The sequence below is a fragment of the Mus musculus genome, chromosome 7, assembly GCF_000001635.26.
Source record: "Mus musculus strain C57BL/6J chromosome 7, GRCm38.p6 C57BL/6J".
Lineage (NCBI taxonomy): Eukaryota > Metazoa > Chordata > Mammalia > Rodentia > Muridae > Mus > Mus musculus.
Genome location: NC_000073.6, coordinates 112280586 through 112301291, shown reverse-complemented (window position 1 = coordinate 112301291; position 20706 = coordinate 112280586). Strand labels below are relative to the sequence as shown.

General features: G+C 47.8%; 1 protein-coding gene across 5 annotated transcripts in view, besides 1 other annotated feature; it reads right to left on the bottom strand.

Moving 5' to 3' along the window:
* Nucleotides 1-20706, bottom strand: part of Mical2 (microtubule associated monooxygenase, calponin and LIM domain containing 2) — a 129370-nt gene that overhangs the window by 53903 nt on the left and 54761 nt on the right. The window lies entirely within an intron of this gene.
* Nucleotides 1870-3467: an enhancer, noted in NCBI's record as "VISTA enhancer mm79". NCBI's record gives its function as "enhancer in: heart[7/7]" and the evidence as "EXISTENCE:transgenic organism evidence [ECO:0001131][PMID:17130149]".

Below are 20706 nucleotides of genomic sequence, written 5' to 3'. Positions count from 1 at the left end.
TGCCATCAGGCACATGCCTGGTACTCATGGAGGCCAGAAGGGGGCACTAGAGCCCCTGGCTGGAGTTACAGATGGTTGAGAGGTACCCTGAGGGTGCTAGGAGTTGAACCTGGATCTTCCCAGAGAACACTCAGTGCTCCTAACCACTGAGCCAGCTCTCTAGCCCTGAATATTGGAGTCTTATTACTGAAAACTAGTGCTTGCTTCTAGAGACTCTCAGGCCATGGGGCAAATTTGAACTTTAAATAAGTAGAATGCCTTGTAGTTTGTTCTGTTTCATACACAAAAGGGGAAAAGCTAATTCTGCATGATAGGCTGTAAGGGACATCAGAGAAGGGGCTTTCCATGCCATAACCATCATCATCGACATCTATATCACCACCACCACCGTCATCATCATCAACATTGTTATCCACTGTAACCCACATTTGTGGAGCACCCACCAGGTTCATGTGTTTGACTTCTCCAATTCAGGAACTGAATTACTCCTACAAGAGAACCTTTACTCTGACCACTTCCCAAATGGGGAAATCAGGGCACAAAGCCACAAGGTAACTAACTGGTCCATGGGGTCAGAACGAAAGGGATGAAGCCAGGATCTAAAGCTTGATGCTCTCCCTCCCAAGCCTACTGTGCGGTGCTGCTTCTGGTTTGGTAGAATAAAAAGAAAACCAACTGTCTCGGCTGATGGAGCCCATTCAGAGAGAAAGAGGGGTGGAAGGGGAGGGAAAGAGGAGAGCTAGTCTGCACCCAGATGCTGAGGGTCTTAAAAGCACTGGTCTTGTTGGCACTGGGGCCATGGGTAAAGAAGAGTCAGGAATTTGTACAAGGTCCATGCCAAGTTGCTGCATGTTGAAGAAGATCCTGTGCTCTTTCAGGGAGGACATGGTCTGTTAGGACAGAAGAAGGGGACACATGGTGACCTAGATAGGCACATAAACATCTAATTTTGTGCATAGTCTCCGTGTTGCCTAAGACCTGAAAACATGGCAGTAGTCCAGCAGAGGCAGGAGCTCACAGGTGAGGGTGTGGGTGGGTGAGTGGGGGTGGGGGATGGGCGGGTAGGTATAGACGAATAGGTGAAACTGTTCACCTAGGCAACAATGGAGGAGACCATCACCCGCTCCTCACTCACTGTCGGATGTTGCTGAGACATCTGGAAACGTCCCTCTACTTGGGATTAAATGTTATCTTAAAAACACATCCCCCTGCTTGAACAAACACTCCATCCTCTGGCCGTCTCACTCCCCTAGGCTGCCAAGGTCCCAGAGGAAGACTCGATCAAGCGTATCAGAAGCTCCCACACTGCAATCAGTATAGTTTACTGGCTGGAACCGTTCAAAGAGTTTGTAGACACCCAGTTAGAGGAAATGAAGTCACTGCTGAGATTTGACTCACCCCCAGAGATTTTGGAGAGTACATGGGGGTGGGGTGGGGGTGGGGGCGGCAGAGCTGGCTTCCTCTCTGGACATGCCTGGAGACAACCAGCTTCCTCAGCCCAAATCCACACTTTATCTCACCCTCCACAGTGCTTCTTGCTCCACATAGCCAGACAATGACGGTCATTTCAGAGCCTGCTCCAAACCCCACGCTTGTGAGGTTTGCTTTGGGGCGAAGTCTGGACCCGTTACATGTCTATGCAGTTACTGCATGTTTCCTGTTGGTGAGCTCTGTCACTCCACGGACAAGGCTGGGCCAGCCAGAGCATGTAGGGTGAAGAAGGGCAGGAAGGGGACAGAGGCCTTCTGCAGTTTTTGTTCACCAGGCCTGACCCATCTCCGGTCTCCACACAAGGCAGGAAACCTCCTCTCCTCCAGCCAGGGGCTGTTGTACATAGAGAGTGCAAATATTAGCCAGGTCTCACATCCAGCCCTCTTGGTGACACCTGGTTTTCCATCAGTGAATGTTTGGCTTTCCCATCATCCTAAGCTCTGTTACATATTTTGGGCCTGAATCTCAGAGATACCAATCATACCATAATCTTAATCAAAGCAAATGCCAGTGGGCTTAGTTATATCAGGGGAGAAAATCCAGGCTGGCACAAGGGCCTGTTGGCTGGGGTTGTGGAGGCAGGACAGTTCCCTCTTGGACTATGCTAGTTATGATCAGAATGGGCCTTGGCATTCTGACAAGGGGTCAAATACTGTGTAGCCGTGTGTCTGAGCAGAGGAGCAGTCCTGGCTTCCAGGGATGCCCATGGCCAGTGGAGGCTCTGGACAGGCGTGGCTCAGCAGACTGAATGCAGAGGCAAAGGACTCTCCCCTTTCCACAGACCCAGCCAGCAACTACCACTGAGAACAGACTTTCAATAAATAGAGCTTTTGGTTAAAACTCAGCCTCAGTCAGTAACGTGTTCCCTGCACAAGCAGGAGAACCTATGCTGAGTGAGAGAACCCAGGCTAAAAAGCAAAACAAAACAAAACAAAAACAAAAACAGGGAGAGCAAGACCAATCTGTGTTTGGTGGTGCACACCTATCGCCTAGCTCTGGAGAGGTAGAGACAGGAGGACCCCTGGGGCTCACTGACTCCTTGGCCTAGTTAAGACGGCGAGGCTCAGGCCAGGGTTAACGTTTGCAGATTCCCACCCGGACAGTAGGAGCAGGGGTCTGTCTGCCAAGGTCACCTACATCATGGATGTCAGTATTATCTATGCACTGGGGTGACTGAATTATTGCACACTGGGGAGTGGGCAGATCTACCACCAGCAGGAAAGAGACCCTATCTCAATAGACAAGGAAATATCTCCTGAAGAGTAACATTCAAGGTTGTCCTCTGGCTTACACACACATATAAGCAAACATGTACACATACCACGACCCCATGAACACACACAGCCCAAAGGCCTTCCTAAATTAGACTGCATACTTTTCTCTTATGGTCCCACTGGCTCACTCATTACTGCTGCCCCAGAACAAAGCTCCCATGTTATCGTTGGCTGGGTCTCAAGAGCTGCCCCATCCGCTGTGTTATCTGTGTGCCTGGAACGCATCCACTGCCTGGTACGCACAGGAGGCCCAACACGTAGCTGATGGATGAATGAGCTTCCCACCCACTCAACGCCAACTCAGTTCTGGCTTTCTGACCATGAGAGGGATGTTGGGTGCATGCCAGCTGGGGTTAACGTTTGCAGCTTCCCACCCAGACAGAAGGAGCAGGGGGCTGCCAAGGCCACCTACATCATGGACGGCGGTATTATCTGTGCTCTTGGGCCATGTGAATTATTGCTCATTGGGGAGCAAGCAGATCTACCACCAGCAGGAAATCCACTGTAAAGATAATCTTAGAAGAGTTCAGACCTGCACATTCTCGACAAGAGACAAACACCACATGGAAAAACAGACTATTTATCAAGGAGCAGGAGGGGGACAACAGCTAGTATACCTAGCCAAGACATAAATGCTAGTAGGGTGTGAGTGGAGGCTACATAGATCTCTTGCTCTACATAGATCTCTACCTCAGAGGGGCCCTGAAAGCATGACTCTTTAAAATTCATATACATACATACATACATACACACATATATTAAACATATGTGTGTGCGTGTGTATATGTGTGTGTGTGTGTGTGTGTGTGTGTGTGTGTGTGAGTGTGTGTGTATGCTTTGCCTGCAAGTGCCTATGAAGGTTGTTGGATCTTTGGGAACTGGAGTTACAGATAGTTGTGGCCTGCCATGTGGGTGCTGGAAACTGAACCCAGATCCTTTGTGGGAGCAGCCAGTGCTCTTAATGATTGAGCAATCTCTCCAACTCCACCTGCCTTTTTTGCATGTATGTATTTGTGTGGTATGCATGGGTGTGTATGTATGTTCACATGTATAGGCATGGGGACACATGTGTGTGCAGGTGTGTGTGTGTGTGCCTGAAGTTGTGACGTTGCCACCTGGCATTTTCCTCAATCACTTTCTATATTATTCAAGTGAGCACGGAGATCACAGACCCAGGTTAGTCTAGCTAGCCAGCCTGGTCTGTAGATCACTGCCTCTGAGCCTAGATTACAGATGTGCTGCCACACCTAGCCAGCAAGTATGTGGCTTCTGGAGATCCCAATTCCAGTTCTTACACTGCATGGCAAGTACCTCACACACCGAGCCATAGCCCCAATCTAATTACTAATTTCTCAATGGCACAGTGCACCTTCCAACTGGCCCTCCTCCTAGCCCATAAATGGGGATGCTGGGACCCAGGATGGAAAGGACAAGAGTCACTGAGTGGAGTCAGGGCTAGGCCAGGGCTCAACAGTCCCTCAACAGTCTACAGTATTTGTTTCTGTCTCTGCTTCCTGCCTCCCTTCTCCTTGGGTGCAATATGGGCCAAGGCTATGGAGAGGTGCTGTGCAACAATGAAAATGGGGGTCTGCCACTCATTTCCTACTGACCACTACTGCCTTGGCCCTCGGCTGAAATGAAGTTTAACACACTTCAAAAGCACTCTGCCGGCACTCCCTACTTGCTGGCCACCTCCCCAACCACTTCTTGTGTTTCATCTTTCTAATCACACTTTGAAAGTGTTAGCATCATACCCACCTTGGAAGTGGAAACATGGAGGCATAGAAAAGTAAGGTAAGGGCTAAAGAGATGGCTCAGCAGATAAGAGCCCTTGCTGTGCACACATGAGGATCTGAGTTCAAATCCTCAGGACCCATGTTAAAAACAAACTTGGTGTAGCTACACACACACCTGTGATCCCAGCACAGCTGGAGGCAGAGACAAGAGGGTCGCTGGAGCCTCGTGACTGGAAGCTCTAACTCCAGGCCCAGTGAGAGACCCAAAGGAATAAAGCACAGAGTGTTAGCACGAGACACTCTGGCCTTCAAAGCACATAGGGATACATGCCTGCAACACCTGCACACATACACACATACATACACACACACACACACACACACACACACACACACACACACACACACAGGGTGAGTGGTATGACCATGGCGAAAGACAGTTTCATTTGTAAATGTTCTGCCCCTCAGCTTGGAAGTCATGAACAGTCTTCAGTTTTGAAGGGGTGAAAAAAATGGAGACAAAGAAGGCAAGAAATTCTCCTTAAGATCGTGTGACAGGTAAACCGTTACATTTGGATCTGAACCCAGGCCTATGCTCTCAATAGCTTGCCTCGAGAGTACAAAGCCTGAGTTACCAGGAACTTCATGGTGAGAATGGAGGGAGGCCATTTCCTTCCTTCCCTTCACTGAGGACACACGAATGCAGCCAGAGTTCACAGGGACTCTCTGCAGGGGACAACAGGGCTATGCCCAGCCAAGCTTCCCCAGGACGGAAGTTCCCAGGCTAGATGGGGCCTGAGCCTGTGCAGGTCCTGAGAAGCCATGCCAGCAGGTGCCTCGGTGCAACGCCTCCAGTAAGATAGCACAATTCTATGGAGAGCTGGTGGCCTGCTAGGTCTCCCTGGTAACAATAGCCATCCAGGCACGCTGGCTCTCTTAGGCAGAGCTCTGTACTTGCTAGGGTGGCTTCACAGCCTCTGGCTGTTAGGACAAGAGACTTATCTGAACCCAGGCAGGAAGCCCATGGCTGTTACTGTTCATATTGTAGTGTGAAAAGTGAAGCCAAGCATCTGCTTTCTGACTCCAGGGAGGTGGCTCATGCTGGAGGCTGGAGGAGTTTATAGTTTAATTTTGCACAACAACCAAGAGGGGACCTCAATGGGAGGTGTGCCCACCAAGGAGTCCTTGGAAGGCCTGGCCATGGAAGGCTCTTCACAGACACTTCATGCTCCGTTTTTGGCAAGCTGTTAAAACTCATTTTGATTAGTGGAACCCTGCCCCATCCAACTCTCTGACTGCTTCTGCCCTCCCACCCTCGCCCCAGTTTCATGTAGCCCAGGCTAGAATTGAATTTGATATATAGTTCAAGGATGACTTGAATTTCAGATTCTCCTGCCTCTATCTCCATCAAGTGCTGGGACCAGAGACATGTGCCAACATACCCAGTTTAGACAGTGCTAAGGATTGGACCCAGGGCTTCCTGTATGCTAGACAAACACTCTACCAATAGAATGGCATCCTCAGCCCAGCTCTCTCATATCTCATTCAAACCTAGCCCCTCCTGACTAACCCTTACACTCTACTTAGTGACCACATTAGCTTTCTCCCATCTCTATGCTTCCTCTCAAGAAATATCTCCTCCAAGAGAAACACTCCATTTCCCTCTTTCCCTCCCCACTGGCTGGAGTGTCTCAGTACCTCCCTCCTCCTCCTCCTCCTCCCCCTCCTCCTCCTCCTCCTCCTCCTCCTCCTCCTCCCTCTCCTCCTCCTCCCCCTCCTTCTCCTTCTCCTCCTCCTCCTCCTCCCTCTCCTCCCCCCCTCCTCCTCCTTTTCTTCCTCTTCTTCCTCTCATCAATAGTGTAAGTAGGAAACACAGATTTCTGGGTCCTGAGAGTTTCACTTGCAAACATCCCTTAGTCTTCTGAGTATGCTCAAGTTGGCACTGGTCTGGAATTGGAAGCACAGTCTTCACCCCTATGGCAATATTTAAGCCTTGTGGCATCTTCCCACCTAAAGTACAAGGTCCCTGAAGCCAAGGCACAAGGGCTACCTCAGACCAGTCCCTGCTAGCAGAGAAAGTCAACTGTAGCACTCACGTGTGTCCCTGCTCAGGAGAGCAACATTAACAGTAGCACTAAGACTGGACTAAGCTCTGGAGCGGCCCACACTGCCTGCTGAGAAGCTGTGCCCACAGCCAATGGGAAGAGTGAGTACCTAGTTCCTGGTTGTAGAACAAGGGTGAAAATGTGACCTGTCGTGTCAGAGGTCAGGCTCAAGGTCACCAAGCTGCTATTCCTTTTTCCAGGTCAGAGGCCTAGGAGTGAGATAATCAATTCTCTTCCCATCTCCTGAGATGTGTGGGGACTTGTGAGACGGCTCGGAGGGTGGTGGACTCGTGTCCTTTGCCTCAGGAAACTGAGAAAGCACAGTTGGGAGGAGAGAAGAACAGATACAAAGAATGTTCAGAGAAGTTGGAGAAGGCACAGATTGGTGACTCTAGCCAAGGAAGAGCCATATAGGAGAAGGAACGTGATTGGAGAACTGAGCTGGGGGAATTAGAGAGGCAGAAGAAATGGTAAGACTGAGGAAGAGGGAGGTGGCTGTGGACCAGTGGGGAGCCTGGACAGGGCTAGAGTTGGGGGCTGAGAGGGCTGAGAAATTGAAACCAGGTAGGCATGGGAGAAGGAGCCAGACCTGGAGGGTCCTGGAGCAGTAGGGTCTCCCTTCCTCCTTTTGCCCATAGCGGGTTTGGGATAGAATAGCTGAATCTCCTGCGTTTACTTCTAGAACAATGACAGATGAGAGGAACTGGAGAAGGGCAGTGCCTTCCTAGCAGTGTTTACATGGAAATTTCCACCCTGCCCCACAGGTGCCAGCACCTAGGCTGCTGCCTTCATCTTCCTGGCTCTAATGAGCAGTGGTTCAGGCTCACCCTTGGTAGGCTTCACCATCCACTCAATCCCTGAACTCTCCTGGATTCCAGAAGACAATCATGGCCCACCTGCATGCTGACATTTCTGCTCTAATAAGTAAGCGTCTTACAGATAGATCTACAGCCTGCTCCCAATCTGTTCCCCACCCCCTCTCCCCACTGCTGTCTTGGGAACAGTTATGGACTCCTCCAGCTGTGTACATAAACGAGCTCGCTACACCCTTAACCTCTATCCTGATCCTTTTTCACCTCGTTGTCACAGCAAATCCGAGGACTCCCTTTGAGCATATCCAGATCTAACCAGTTTTTGTCTCCTCTGTTCAAGTCCCTTACATCCCTCCCTGCCCTGGCATCAGGGGTCCTGCCTGGTCTCCCTGTCCCACCCTCAGCCCTTTCTAGCCTCTCCCCTATGCAGAAGCCACAGCCCTTCTGACGAGAGGCCTGGCCTCTCCCAGCTGACCACCCTTCACCGGCTCCTGTGGCTCTCAGAACTCAAAGTCAGAAGAATTCATTGTGACCTCCAGGCCCCGTGTGACCTTGTGTACAGTTTCCTTCTGACTTCAGTTTCTACCTCCCCTCCTTCTCGGCTCTTCTGTGCATGGCATCAGCGTGCATATGTCCCTCTCACCTGCCTCCCTTTCGCCATCCCTCATTTTTCTAACTTAAAAAAGGGGTACCTACTATATGATACCTACATGTCTAGTTACGTTTTCTACAGTATTTTAAACGTTGGTAAATATTCTAAGCATCTGCCTAAAAAAAAAAAAAAAGAATTTTTTATACTTTATGGTGTGTGTGTGTGTGTGTGTGTGTGTGCGCGCTATAGCACATAAGTGGAGGTCAGAGTACACCCTCTGGGAATCAGTTCTCTCCTTCCACTCTGTGGGTCCTGGTGATTGACCTCAGGCTGTCCAGGTGGGCATCAAACACCTTTACCTTTTGAGCCATCTTACCAGTTCTGGACTCTGCTTTTTGTGTTTTTCCTATTACAGGCCCTTCCTTTTAATTCTAACATCTTTATAGTACTTTTGGTAAAATGTGAACATTTTTCAAATAGAAAAATTTTAAGAATCTTGGGTAACATCAAAATACTTGCCGCGAAGATTCTGCAATTAGATTTTACTCTCCAAGCACTCATCTATCCATCCATCGAGTCTTCCACCCATCCACATATCCATGCATCATGTACTCAGATATCATTCCTCCATCCATGCACTCATCTATCCATTCATCGAGTCTTCCACCCATCCACATATCCATGCATCATGTACTCAGATACCTATATTCCTCCATCAATGCACTCATCTATCCATTCATTGAGTCTTCCACCCATCCACATATCCATGCATCATGTACTCAGATACCTATATTCCTCCATCCATGCACTCATCTATCCATTCATCGAGTCTTCCACCCATCCACATATCCATGCATCATGTACTCCGATACCTGCTGCTCCACCCATGAATGCATTCTGTTCATATCTATTCCTTCATCCATGACTCTTTCTATCCATCTACCTATTCCTCCATCCACGCATCCATCTAGTCATCCACACATCTATTCATCTATATATCTATTCAGCACTTTGTCTTACTTCTTGGTGCCTCTCAACTGCAGAATCTTTACATTTCTTCTCAATTATTTCAGGGCAAGAACTCAGATATCAATATTTACTCAAGATTTAAATTTTTTAATTTTAATTTTTTGTGTATGAGTGTTTTGCTTATATGTGTATGTGTGTATATATATACATATATATATATATATATATATGTATGTATATACATGTGTTACTGTGATCATGGAGCCAGAAGAGGGCATTTTATCCTCAGAACTGCAGTTATAGACAGTTGTGAGCTACCATGTAGCTAATGGGAATTGAACCTGGGTCCTCTGGAAGAACATCTAGTTCTCTTAATCACCAAGCCATCTCAACGTTACCCCTCACACCTTCTAAATTCTAAATCACGCATTTCTCTTGACCAGGTATTTTCAAGGTATGCCTCAGACTTAATCTTGACTAGATCTATGACTTCCCCATGCAGCTCAATATTTCAGCTACTGTTCTTCAGGAGCTGTCTACTTTAGTTTCTGTTTTTGTTTTTTGACAATATCTTTTCACTAGGACTTGGGGCATTCAGGTTAGGCTAACTTAGCTGGCCAGTAAATCCCAGGAATTCTCCTCTCCCACTTCTCTGGTGCAGGGATTACAAATGCACTCAACTATGCCTGCTTGTTTTGTCTTTTGTTTGTTTAGCTTGGCTGCTGAGATTAAACTGAGCCCTTTACTTTTATTATTTTAGGATTTATGTATTTATTTATTTATATGATTACACTATCACTGTCTTCAGACACACCAGAGGAGAGCATTGCATCCCATTACAGATAGATGTGAGCCACTACATAGTTGCTGAAAATTGAACTCAGGACCTCTGAAAGAGCAGTCGGTGCTCCTAACCACTGAGCCATCTTTCCAGCCCACATCCTTTGTTTTACTTAAATCATTTCTCCCTGTCAATGGGCTTTCTTTTGTGTAGCTCTGTGAAACTTCAACCTTCTGGCTGGCAGCTCAGTATTTAGGGTCACCAGCAAGGGGCTCCTAACCAAGTGCAGGGCCCTGACTGGATGCCCTTTCTCCCTTCAGGAGAGCAGTCAAAGGTTCTTCCAAGATCCAAACTGGGATGTCACAAGAATATCACATTTATTGAGAAGGAATGAGGGAAACAAGTTTCTAAGATAGTATAAGACACAACCAAAGCCAAAACACCCAAAGTCAGTTAGAATCCACACACGGGGAAAGCAGAGCTACAATATATTCATGGTGCAAACTCCAGAAATATTAGTCCATTTTGTCATCTTCTTTCTTTCTTAGTAGCTTATTAAGGGGTTCCCATAGTATCATAGCTAAATTTTAACTACATGCTAAGACCTTCCCATGCTAAGTCCATGTTCACATCACACAGTCCAAAACTGACAATGTTTTGCAACTATAGCTGCTGAGTAGGAGAGCTGAAAATGAACCCAGGCATCTGGTCGTGACACTGTGTATCTAATCATGGTGCACAGACCACACATCTAATCATGGTGCAAACATCATGCATCTAACAACTGTGCACAGATCATGTATTTAACCTAGTCATCAGATTCCACGGTCACTTAGCCACAATACAGAAGTCATACCCTAAACCCTTGCACCTGGTCCCAGAGCATGCTGTTAGCCTGTGGTGTGTGTGCAGTACTGCCCTAGAGAGGCAGGTAGCAGACCAGGAGTTCACACAGCCTCTATGGTACTATGATGTGGTACATCTGAGTGTTTTTTTTCAAGCCTGTCTACACCATCCCCCTGAAGACTTCTCAGGAGATACACCCCTTATGAGCCTAGCACCAGAAGGTGTTCTAGCACTAGAAGGTGTTAGAAAAGAGGAAGGGACACTGTCCTCAGGTAGTCTTGCATATGTCCCACTGGTTCTGTCTCTGGAGAACTGTGATGAATACACCCAACTTGTCTCTCTTCATTGGCCATGAAAGGGAACACTTCACCTCCTCCCTCCTCCCGGAGGGGACGACTTTCTCTTGTGACTCACAGGAGTCCAGCCTAAAGTCACTTAGGAAAAACAAAGCCAGCGGAAACACACAAGAGGCAAGGCAGGATCCTGGAAGGTTTTGCAACAGTCCAGTCAGGAGAGGGCTGGCACTCGGTCAGCCTGGACCAGGCTCTGGCATCCTCTGGATTCTTTATGGCTTAATCTCAGCTCCCCCCACTGCAGCCCTGCAATGAATGTGCTTGTTGACACTGATTTCACACTGAAGTGTTTCCACCAGACACATTTTTTAAATGGAATTATGAGGTGATAAGGTTTATAAGAGTCAAACAGTACCAACATGCTGGGAGAGGGGCCTTCAGGGAGACAGCAACCCCTGCCCCCCTGGAATCAGCCTAGTTTGGTGGCTGGGAGAACAGTGGGCAGCCTCAAGTTCCAGCAGGAAAATTACAGCAACAGCTGGATGCTCCTTGCCTGCCAGACTTGGTGGGTTCTTGAAGGAGCCAACAGCATAGGTCACTAATCCAGTGTTAAAGGCTGAACACAAGCTGAGCAGTGCCACCCAGGACTTGCCCAGTGGGAAGAATTCCAGCCAGGGCTTCAAATGGCAGCCGTCAATCTACCTAATGACAAGTGTTTCCACTCAACAGGTGCCACAGCCGGGGACCACTTGAGGTCAAGAGAAGCATGCCTAAGCGCCTGACATGCCTGCTGCCGGGCTTGCTTGAAGTATATTCACGTAGGTTTTACAGGAGCCACATGGAGTGTGGACAACAAGGTCTCCCCAGTCCCACTTTACAGTAGAGAGATAAAGCTGGGTCTCAGTTATAGCAGACCTCACAGCCACTGGAACTTAGGGAACCAATGCACAAAACGGCTGAGCACACACTAAAGGCCACAGCACACAGGAAGCAAGTGAACTGCCATTTGAATGTGGGCAGTTCAGCTCTAAAGCACAACGTCACCTAAGATGACACAGCTAGGCCAGGTGTGGTGGCACTAGGGAGGTAGAGCCAAGCTGATCTATTGAGTTCAAGGCCAGCCCAGTCTACAGAGTGTGTTTCAGGGCAGCCATGGCTACACAGAGAAACCGTATTTCTTAACAAGCAAACAAAAAGATGAGCAGCTACACAGTTGATGGTGGGCAGATCAGGGACTCACCACCTGGTGTTTCTGACGCTTTATCAGACTTTCCCCTTGCTGTCACCTGTCTCAAGGTGTAGGGTTAGCCTGGTATCTTTTATCTCCCTTGTGGAGACATGAGTCCTCTACTGGTGCCATCACCACCCATGACCCCCACGGCCATGGATAAGAATAATTCTGTCCATAGACAGCAGTTTTGTGCCAGCTTGTCATCATGAGAAAGGCCATGAAGGTAATGGATGTGTATGAGACAAGGCCAGGGTTTCCTCTGTCACCAACTCTGAGGTCAGCAAAAGGGAGACTCAGCAGCTGTCCTTGGAGCTAGTGTAGAAGCAGAGCCAAGGAGCACAGGACCAGCTCTGCCAGACAACAGCTAGTCCACTGTTACCACCCACCCACCCAGAGCCCCAGCAGGAGGCTAGGAGGAGGAGGCAGGAACCCTCTGTTAGAAGGTGCCTCTCTTCTTCATCCCCTCCTTTGCTCTCCGTGATGAGGCTGCAGCACCAGAGTTTCATGCTTCTCTTCCCTCAGGCGCATAGGCAGAGAGGAACACCCCAGAAACAGCAGGCAGGGCAGAGAAGTGAAGCAGGCAGGCCATTGGCCACTCTGTGGCTTTGAGCACATGGCTCATTACATAGGCTGTTGGTCTTTGGATAAGGGGTGGGGTGGGGTTCCTATCTACCAGAGTTGCTATGTGCATGGAGGGAATGTTCTACGGGATTGTTCATTAAGACACCTTGATGGTACACGGTGCCCACTGTGTAAAGATATTAAAGGAGGGCCCCTCTCCTCAGTTCTTTCTTCCTGGAAAGGAGCTGTTTATATGAAATTGGCATTTTGATCTCCTAAAATAGTTGTGCCATCTCATTTGGGGACATGAATATGGTGGGCCCAGCAGGCTGGAAGTGGTCTCACATTGCTTAGAACAGGCAAGTCAGAGCATCATCAGGATGGTGAAGGCTCCCAGCGGGAGCCTGAGTACACAGTGGGTTACTGGGCAAGTGAGTTACTCTTGTTCCAGGGAGTTGCCTAGTGTCCTGACACGTGGGGATGTTCAGTGTCTGAGCTGTGAGGGACCTCATATCAGGGCCAGGAATTTATTTATTTTCTGTAAAGGGCCAGTTAGTAATATTTTATACTTTTTTTCTGAGCCCCGATTGCTGGCTTCCATTAGTGAGTCCCTCCCCATAACCACGTGCCCATAGGAGGTTTAAGGAGGTATTTAAGAGAGCTCAGCGGCCATCTGTAACACCCGAATTGCAAGGACTTCCCTGCTGGTCCTCTTGCATGGGTCATTCTTCATTCTTATCCCAAGCTTCATAATCCTCCAAAATTCCTTCCTACCCCACCCCCACCATGTGATCCTGAGGCTTTCTTTCCCCTTTCTGTCTTTGTTTCTCTTTTTTCTTTTCCTTGATTTTCTCGCTCTTTCTTTTCCTTCCTTAGTTCTTAATGCGTATTACAATTCTACATCTGTTTTTATTTTGGTTGAACGTTTCTCTCCTTGTCTCTTCCCAGAGAAAACATGATTTACAAATACCAGGCTCTTATCTCTCTATTCAATTCGTGGGTATGTCCCCAAGGACTGAGATTATCTTTGATCTACAGCACAGACCCATATATATTCGCCTATTGAGTAAATGAGTCAAACCAAATCAGACTGTTCATGGATGCAGAAGCTAACCGAAGTACAATGGCCAGGATTTACAAAGATACAGGGATTTCATCTTATTAGATAAAGACACCCAGCTATCTTATTTGGTGAGGCAGAGCTAACTGAAGGAGGCAGGCACTATCTCATCTCCTTGCTTCAGTGAGGTCACTGCAGGTAAGGGCAAACCACTTCAAGATATTTATCTGAGAGACAGTAGGACTAAGTTTCAACCCAGATCTGTCCCACTTTGGGGCAAAGGTGCCCACCAGTACTCTTGCATACTTTGTCAGTTTAGTCTGAACACAGATTATTGGCCAATGGAAAGGCTGAGGGGGTAGAGATGTGTGACAAAACAAAAGGGTTGGGAGATATTACCATCTAATGAATGTAGGTTTGTTAAACAATTGGTTTCAGGGCACAGCCTCGGCTGAGAGAGTAGAAAGAATAAAAGATACAATCAAGTGTGTGTGTGTGTGTGGGGGGGGGCGGGGTCACTTTTTATAAACGTAGTACCTAGGCTTAGCTAGGGGAAACAAATGAAGGCATCTCAAGCCAATGAGAGGTGTCAGCAAATCCTCCGGTTTTCCAAGGGCAAAGCCATTGCCAACTCCATGCACCCGGATCTGTTGTCTGGGGGTGGGATGCACACATCTGGTACTCAAGCCACAGAAAGCAGCTGTTTGCAAAGCCAATCATCCTTAGTTCTAGCAGGCTAGTCCCAGAGTATCTGCCTATGGACACCTTTTTCCAGCAAAGAAAGAGAAGGCACTGCAGGCAAGAGAGGTGCTGTGAGCTTTTCACAATCCTTTCCCAGACAGAGAACTTAGCCCCCTCCCTACAAGGAATGTAATCTTGACCACCATTGTGGCTGCTACAAAGAAGCAAAGCGATGTACTCAGAAGTTCTCGATAATTCCAATTGGGTCAACTTACACCATAAAGTGGGTTATAATTAAGATGCTTTTGAAACTGTAACTAGATCATAGTGTCTAGACATCAGGAGGCTCCAATCACACATCATCCTTCCTTACTGTGCAGGCACATGATTATCACGTGACACTCGCCTACAGCCTGCCACAGAACGTTCTCTTTCTGAGAACATCTTGAAGGGCACATATCTGAAAGGCATCTCACAGCCTACTGACAGTTGTCTGGAATTCTTTCACAAATGCCATGCCTGAGAAGTCAGAGAACCTGCTCTCTGGAGCAGGTCTTGGTGTCTATCCCCTTGGGTATGTGGAGAGTGTCCACGTGGAGAATGGAGGACTTCCGGGCTCCAGGTTTGTTCTGACATTGCTGCAAATATCTGGCACAGAGAGGCAAACTTCTCCAGTCAAACCCAGTGTAGGACTGCCAGAGTAGGTGAGTGAGGGCATAGTTCAAGCTCTCCTCAACTATGAAAAGAAAATAAGACATTTGTGTGCCCGCAGCCACACACCTGATTCTACCCATCAGGAAAGAGGAAGAACGCGTCCCTCATTTACTCTACAGGTGCTCAGATCAGAGTTCCTCAAGGCATCCTATCCTGCTGGGTGCCAGGGAAACAGAAATGCACAAGACATGTTTCCTGCCCACATTTCCTCATGATTCAGCAAGGGGACACAAGTACGTAAGCAAAACAGAGCTCACCCACCTTGCACACCAAGGGCCGGGGAATAGCGGTCTCCACTGAGTGGGAAGGAATGGAGGAACTGGAGGAGACGTGACCTAAAGAGGCCAAATGCACAAATGTGGGCCAAATGGAAGGCTGAGGAAGTCAAACCACAGATTCTCAGAGTGGGCGTGGTAGGGCTGTGAGCTGAGACTGCAGACCTAGGGAAGGGCGCATCTAAGGAAGTGCGAGGGAAGAAGGAAGCAGGGTACAGTACATACTTGGTTTTACTTTGGCAAGTGCCAAACTGCTCAGGGAGGCACGGTGGCACAGCACCTGTAATTCCAGCACTGGAGAAAACTAAGGCAGGAGAATCACGAGTTTGAGAATAGTCTGATCTGTAAATTTGAGATCCTGTCTCAAGCACACCTACAACATGGGATGCAATTAAATGTGGTCTTACGGGAGAAGTGGAAAAAGATGGGGAAATCAGATAGAGCCTAGTCAGGGGTTTCAGGAAGCTCAAATCATGTGGACAATGGAAGTCCCCAAAGGGAATCAGCCCCAGGCTTCTGGTGGGAGTGAAGGAACTACACATACTTACAGCAGGACTGTCTCAGACCCACCAGCGATGTAAATGATGACCCAGAGGCCTATTAATATTTTAGAGCTCAGGCCTTTTGCTAGGCAGCCTCCAGACTACTCTAACCTAGCTAATACTGGCACAGTGTCACACCATGTGGCCAGGTCTACCTACTTCTGGTCCACATCTGCTCTGCTCTGGTCCATCTGCTCACATCCATGTCCTCTGACTAAACCTTCTGTCTGTCAATTCTTCTCCCAGCATCCCTCTTTCTGCCTGGAAGATCTGCCCTTCACTTCCTGTCCAGGTACTGGCCATCAGCTCTTTATTAGAGCCAATCAGATGCAACTCTAGACTGTCTTAGGCAGGTGAGGAAGAACAAATATTTATAAAATATGAGACCAGGGATGCGCCCATAGAAATAATGATACCAAGATCCTGACAGTATTAATTCTCTGCTGGTACAGAATTAACAATTGTCTATACAGAGATACCTTCACACAATGTACCCCAACACACACGGACAATACAACCATGGTAGGGAACATCCAGGCTTCTCTACTAACAGCTGCAAAACAGGGCTGACTCCTGCCTAAGGAAGTACAGAAAGCCAGTCTTCAAAATCATGTGCCACCAAGCCTCCAGGAGCACCATGAGCAGCTGAATCGCCCCTGCCCTTCTAGGTGGCGGGTCATGATCAGCACCGCTTTAGGGGAGGATGGAGGCTGTTACTGCCTTGCTTCTATTTCTCACTCAGTTACTTTGTTTCCATCCCAGAGAAGAAAGGTACACTCTGGTTCAGTACAGACAGGACTAGACTACACTCTCAGAAAGGACACCAGCCAGAATGTGATCACTGAAGCACATAATTCAAAAAGAATTAGTGTAGAGATGTTTCCCCTTGGCTACGCAACTGTTTCATGAATCCAAGCTTTATAAACAGAACAAAAACACCAAAATAAAACAAAACAAAACAAAAAACAAAACCAAACAAAGAAAAAAAACCCAGCTCCATAGGAATAGAATGAAATAGGAATGAGCTATTGGGAAGAAGCTGGGGGTGTCACTGAGCGGTCAGGTGTGAAGATCTGTCCCCAGTACTGGGGAAGAAGGGAGAGCAGAAGGGAAGAGAGGAGAGGAGAGTCTATCCACCCACAAGAAACATGGTCCGCTCTTGCTTAAGCAAGAGAGCAGAACAGGGGGGAGGATTCCTCCATCAGCAGGCAGAGCACAGGAAGTCTCTCATCTGCTCATCAGACCACGTGGACTCCCAAGGAGAACTCGCCTGCTGGTACTCCAAAAGACCCAGCCTCATCATTATGGATAACTCTTGCTACACATATAAACCCAAAGCATGTGCAAGGGACTTGTAGGTTACAATGCTTTTCACAAGTGAGTCAACTTGGGTAATCAACGAAGTGACATTTGTCACAGCCAGATTACCCTCCCATCCTGCTCCTTGAAAAATGTTTAATTATATTTATTTCGTGTATGTGTGAGAGAGACATATGGTAACAGATGTGCATGTCATAGCACTCACAATGCGGTCACAGGACAGCTTGTGTGGAATCAGTTCTCTTTCCAATGTGGGTCCCAGGAATCGAACTCAGGCTGTCAAGCTTGGCAGCAAGGGCCACCAAACTGCCTTGCCGTTTCTTAAATTTACTTGGAATACACAGAACTGACTGTTTTCTTAAAAAAAAAAAAAAAAAAAAAAAAAAAAAAAAAAAAAAAAGCAACAGACCTACTTTCAAAGGGTTTAAATCTCACTTAAAGAGTCTAGTCTGTTTTCAACTAAGCCAAAAGAAAAACAAACAGTGCCCCAGAGCTGCATCTGACCCCCTTCTGCTGCCCTATGAAGGCTGGTGTAGGTTGCTTTGTTTGCTTTTTGAAACCCACTTCTTAAAAGCACCGAGGAACTCTTTGCCACTTCTGAGGTTTCTAGGAATGGTGCAGACCCCAGTTAATCTCATAAAACAATGCCATTCCTTTGGCTGGATGAATGGCTTCCACCACCCCGAGTCACGGGAAAGAGAACTCTCACAGCAGATGGGGCCAGAAAGCCCAACCAAGACAGCTGGACCAACTAACTAGCTCCGGGCCCCCACTGCTGAGTACCTACAGTGTGCCGAGGAGGTATCTGGTGTGTGGAGAAGGTACAATATCTCAAAGGTTCTGCGGCATTTTGAAAACAAAGCCAGAGTCACAGGCTGGGCTTGGGGCTGGTTCTCAATTGAAGCTGTTTATGGGAAGTACAATACAGTAGCATGGTGCTGTGTGGGTTTCCTCCGGAACCCTGAGATTCTCCTCTTTTTTACTTTATTTATGGGCTGGGGCATCATTGTCTTGGGCAGTGGAAGAGTACAGTGGTCCAGTACTCTGCCTGCGGATGGAGGAATCTTTCCCCCTGTTTTGTTCTTTTGCTCAAGCAAGAGAGGGCCATGTTTCTTGTGGGTGGGCACAGGCCAGAGACCCCATGAGCTAGAACCAAATACCCAGGTAAGAGTGCAAGCTAGAGTGCTCCCTCCACTTGAGGCACTGAGGCCACAGCCTTTCCACCTATGAAATGCTTGCATAACACATGACGGGATGCTGGGAGCTCCCTGTTCAGTCCCAACCAGAACATCAGACAACATCCAGAACAGCTTAGACCAGGAAGGATACAAACCAAGATGAACAATCATGGAGAAAGACTACTCCAGATCAGCCAACAGGGAGGACATTTCTTGATTGTTCCCTCTAGTATTAAACGATTGGAATAGGCTTTATTTAGACAGTGACTGCTTATTGCTAGCATCTGTGACAGTGCAGTCTCCATCCATCCATTTTCCAGGAGTCTATCTGCCATTCACCCATCCATCCATCTATCTACCTATTTTCTCATCCATCCTTTCCCACATATCTACCTAGCCAACGACCCATCTGACCACCCATCTATTTGTCCATCCTTACATCCATCTGCCCATCCATCTATCCAGCCGTTAATCATCCACCTGACCATCATCCAAGGAATTATTGTCCTTGTTGAATAAATTTAATGATTACTTTAAGACAAACAAACAATCAAACACCTGTAGAAATTGGGAATTTAGGCAGAGCAGTTGGGGAGACTTACCCTGGCATTCAAACCTTTCAGAACATGAGATCTTTGCTTCTTCTCCTGAGATACAGACTCCCCTAGATCCAGTACTCCAGGGGTTGTGAGCACATAACATCCACTGACAAGGAATTCAAAACTGTAGAGCCCAGGAAAGCGAGTTGCCTCTGCTGTTATTCACATCTAAGAAAAACTTCCCCAGTGCTCTCACCCAGCAGGCTGAGCAATGGACCCCTACTCACTATTATGTCTGCGGAAACACAGAAAGGCCCAGTGTAAGGCTTGGGTGAATGCAATGTTGGGAATCTATGGCGCCTATCAGGAAAGCCCAGACATTTCCTTCACAAATGCCAGTTCTAGCTAGACATCTCCTGAGAGATGACACTATGGAACACCCTAGAGCCAGGCATCCTAAAGAAAGGGAGCCTGGTCTCCTCAGGTGACTCTCTGAACTGGAACCTTATTAAAGAGGCAGTGCTGCTACCTCTGTAGGGATGTCCTGTGCAGGGGGTTACATGTGCATCCTGCCCAGAGACAGACACCTCCCCTTAGCTTCTAGCAGAGAAGTAATCACAAGGGAACCCTCATCCAGCAAGGGGGACGGGGCACACAGAAGTGAACCCTGCTGCACCACAACGAAGACAAACATCATAATTGTAGCTCCCATTGGGCACTGTTCCTAGACACTTAAATATATTAACTCTTCCCGGCTTCCCAGATATCTGTAAGGTGGGTACTATTATCAAGCTCATTTTACAATAAAACGAACGTATGAACGAAAAGCCTGGGACCATAGCAGGATATGAACCCAGGCTTCTATGACCCCGTAGACCTTGCTCTCAGCCATGGCTCCACAGCCACTCTAATACTTCATTGCAGACTCTGGAGCATCGCAGTCAGTCTATTCAATGAAGCTCTGAGCACGCCTTCCTCTCTGTGCTCTCTCACCTCAGTAGCATCTTGCCCACGAGATTTAATACTGAACACACAGTCAATGTTTCTTGTCTTGGCTCTATCTCAGAAACATTGGCTTCTTCACATCTTATGATTTCGTAAGCTTCAGAGGACCACATGGGAGGTGAGAGACTGGGCTGGAATAGGGAGAGGACAGATAGGCCAGCAGGCAGACACCTAGGATGCCGAGACCCCGGGCATCATTTTTAAGGAACAGCTACCGGCCAACTGGAGCATGCGTGCTCACAGACTCTGGAAGTCAAGTTGAACTAGAACATGCTCCAAAGCCAAGACAGTTTCAGAAGGGGGAAAAATCCTCGTAGGTGTCATCTGAGCCCAGTGACCACAACGCCTTTTTTGATTAGAGGATTAATTAAGAAAAATAAAAAACAGACTCAGGATATGGTTTTCTAACAGCATGGAGCCCTGGCCCCACCCGTGGACTCTCAGCACCCTGTACAAAAAAAGCACTCCATCATTTTAGCACCTTTCCTCAAGACAATAGGCTACATTTTTCCACCTAAGAATTGTTGGCCTGAACCCACAGATGGAGAGTCAGCGAGTGTGGCTGTGGCTGGACACAGACCCTGAGGACAAAGATTAATAGCTTTCCCAGGCCTGCTATCTGCAGGTCCAGATGCTGAACAGAAGGGCTGGGTTGGAATGCATTGTCTTGAAGACTTTCTTCCAGGCACTATGGGAGCAGA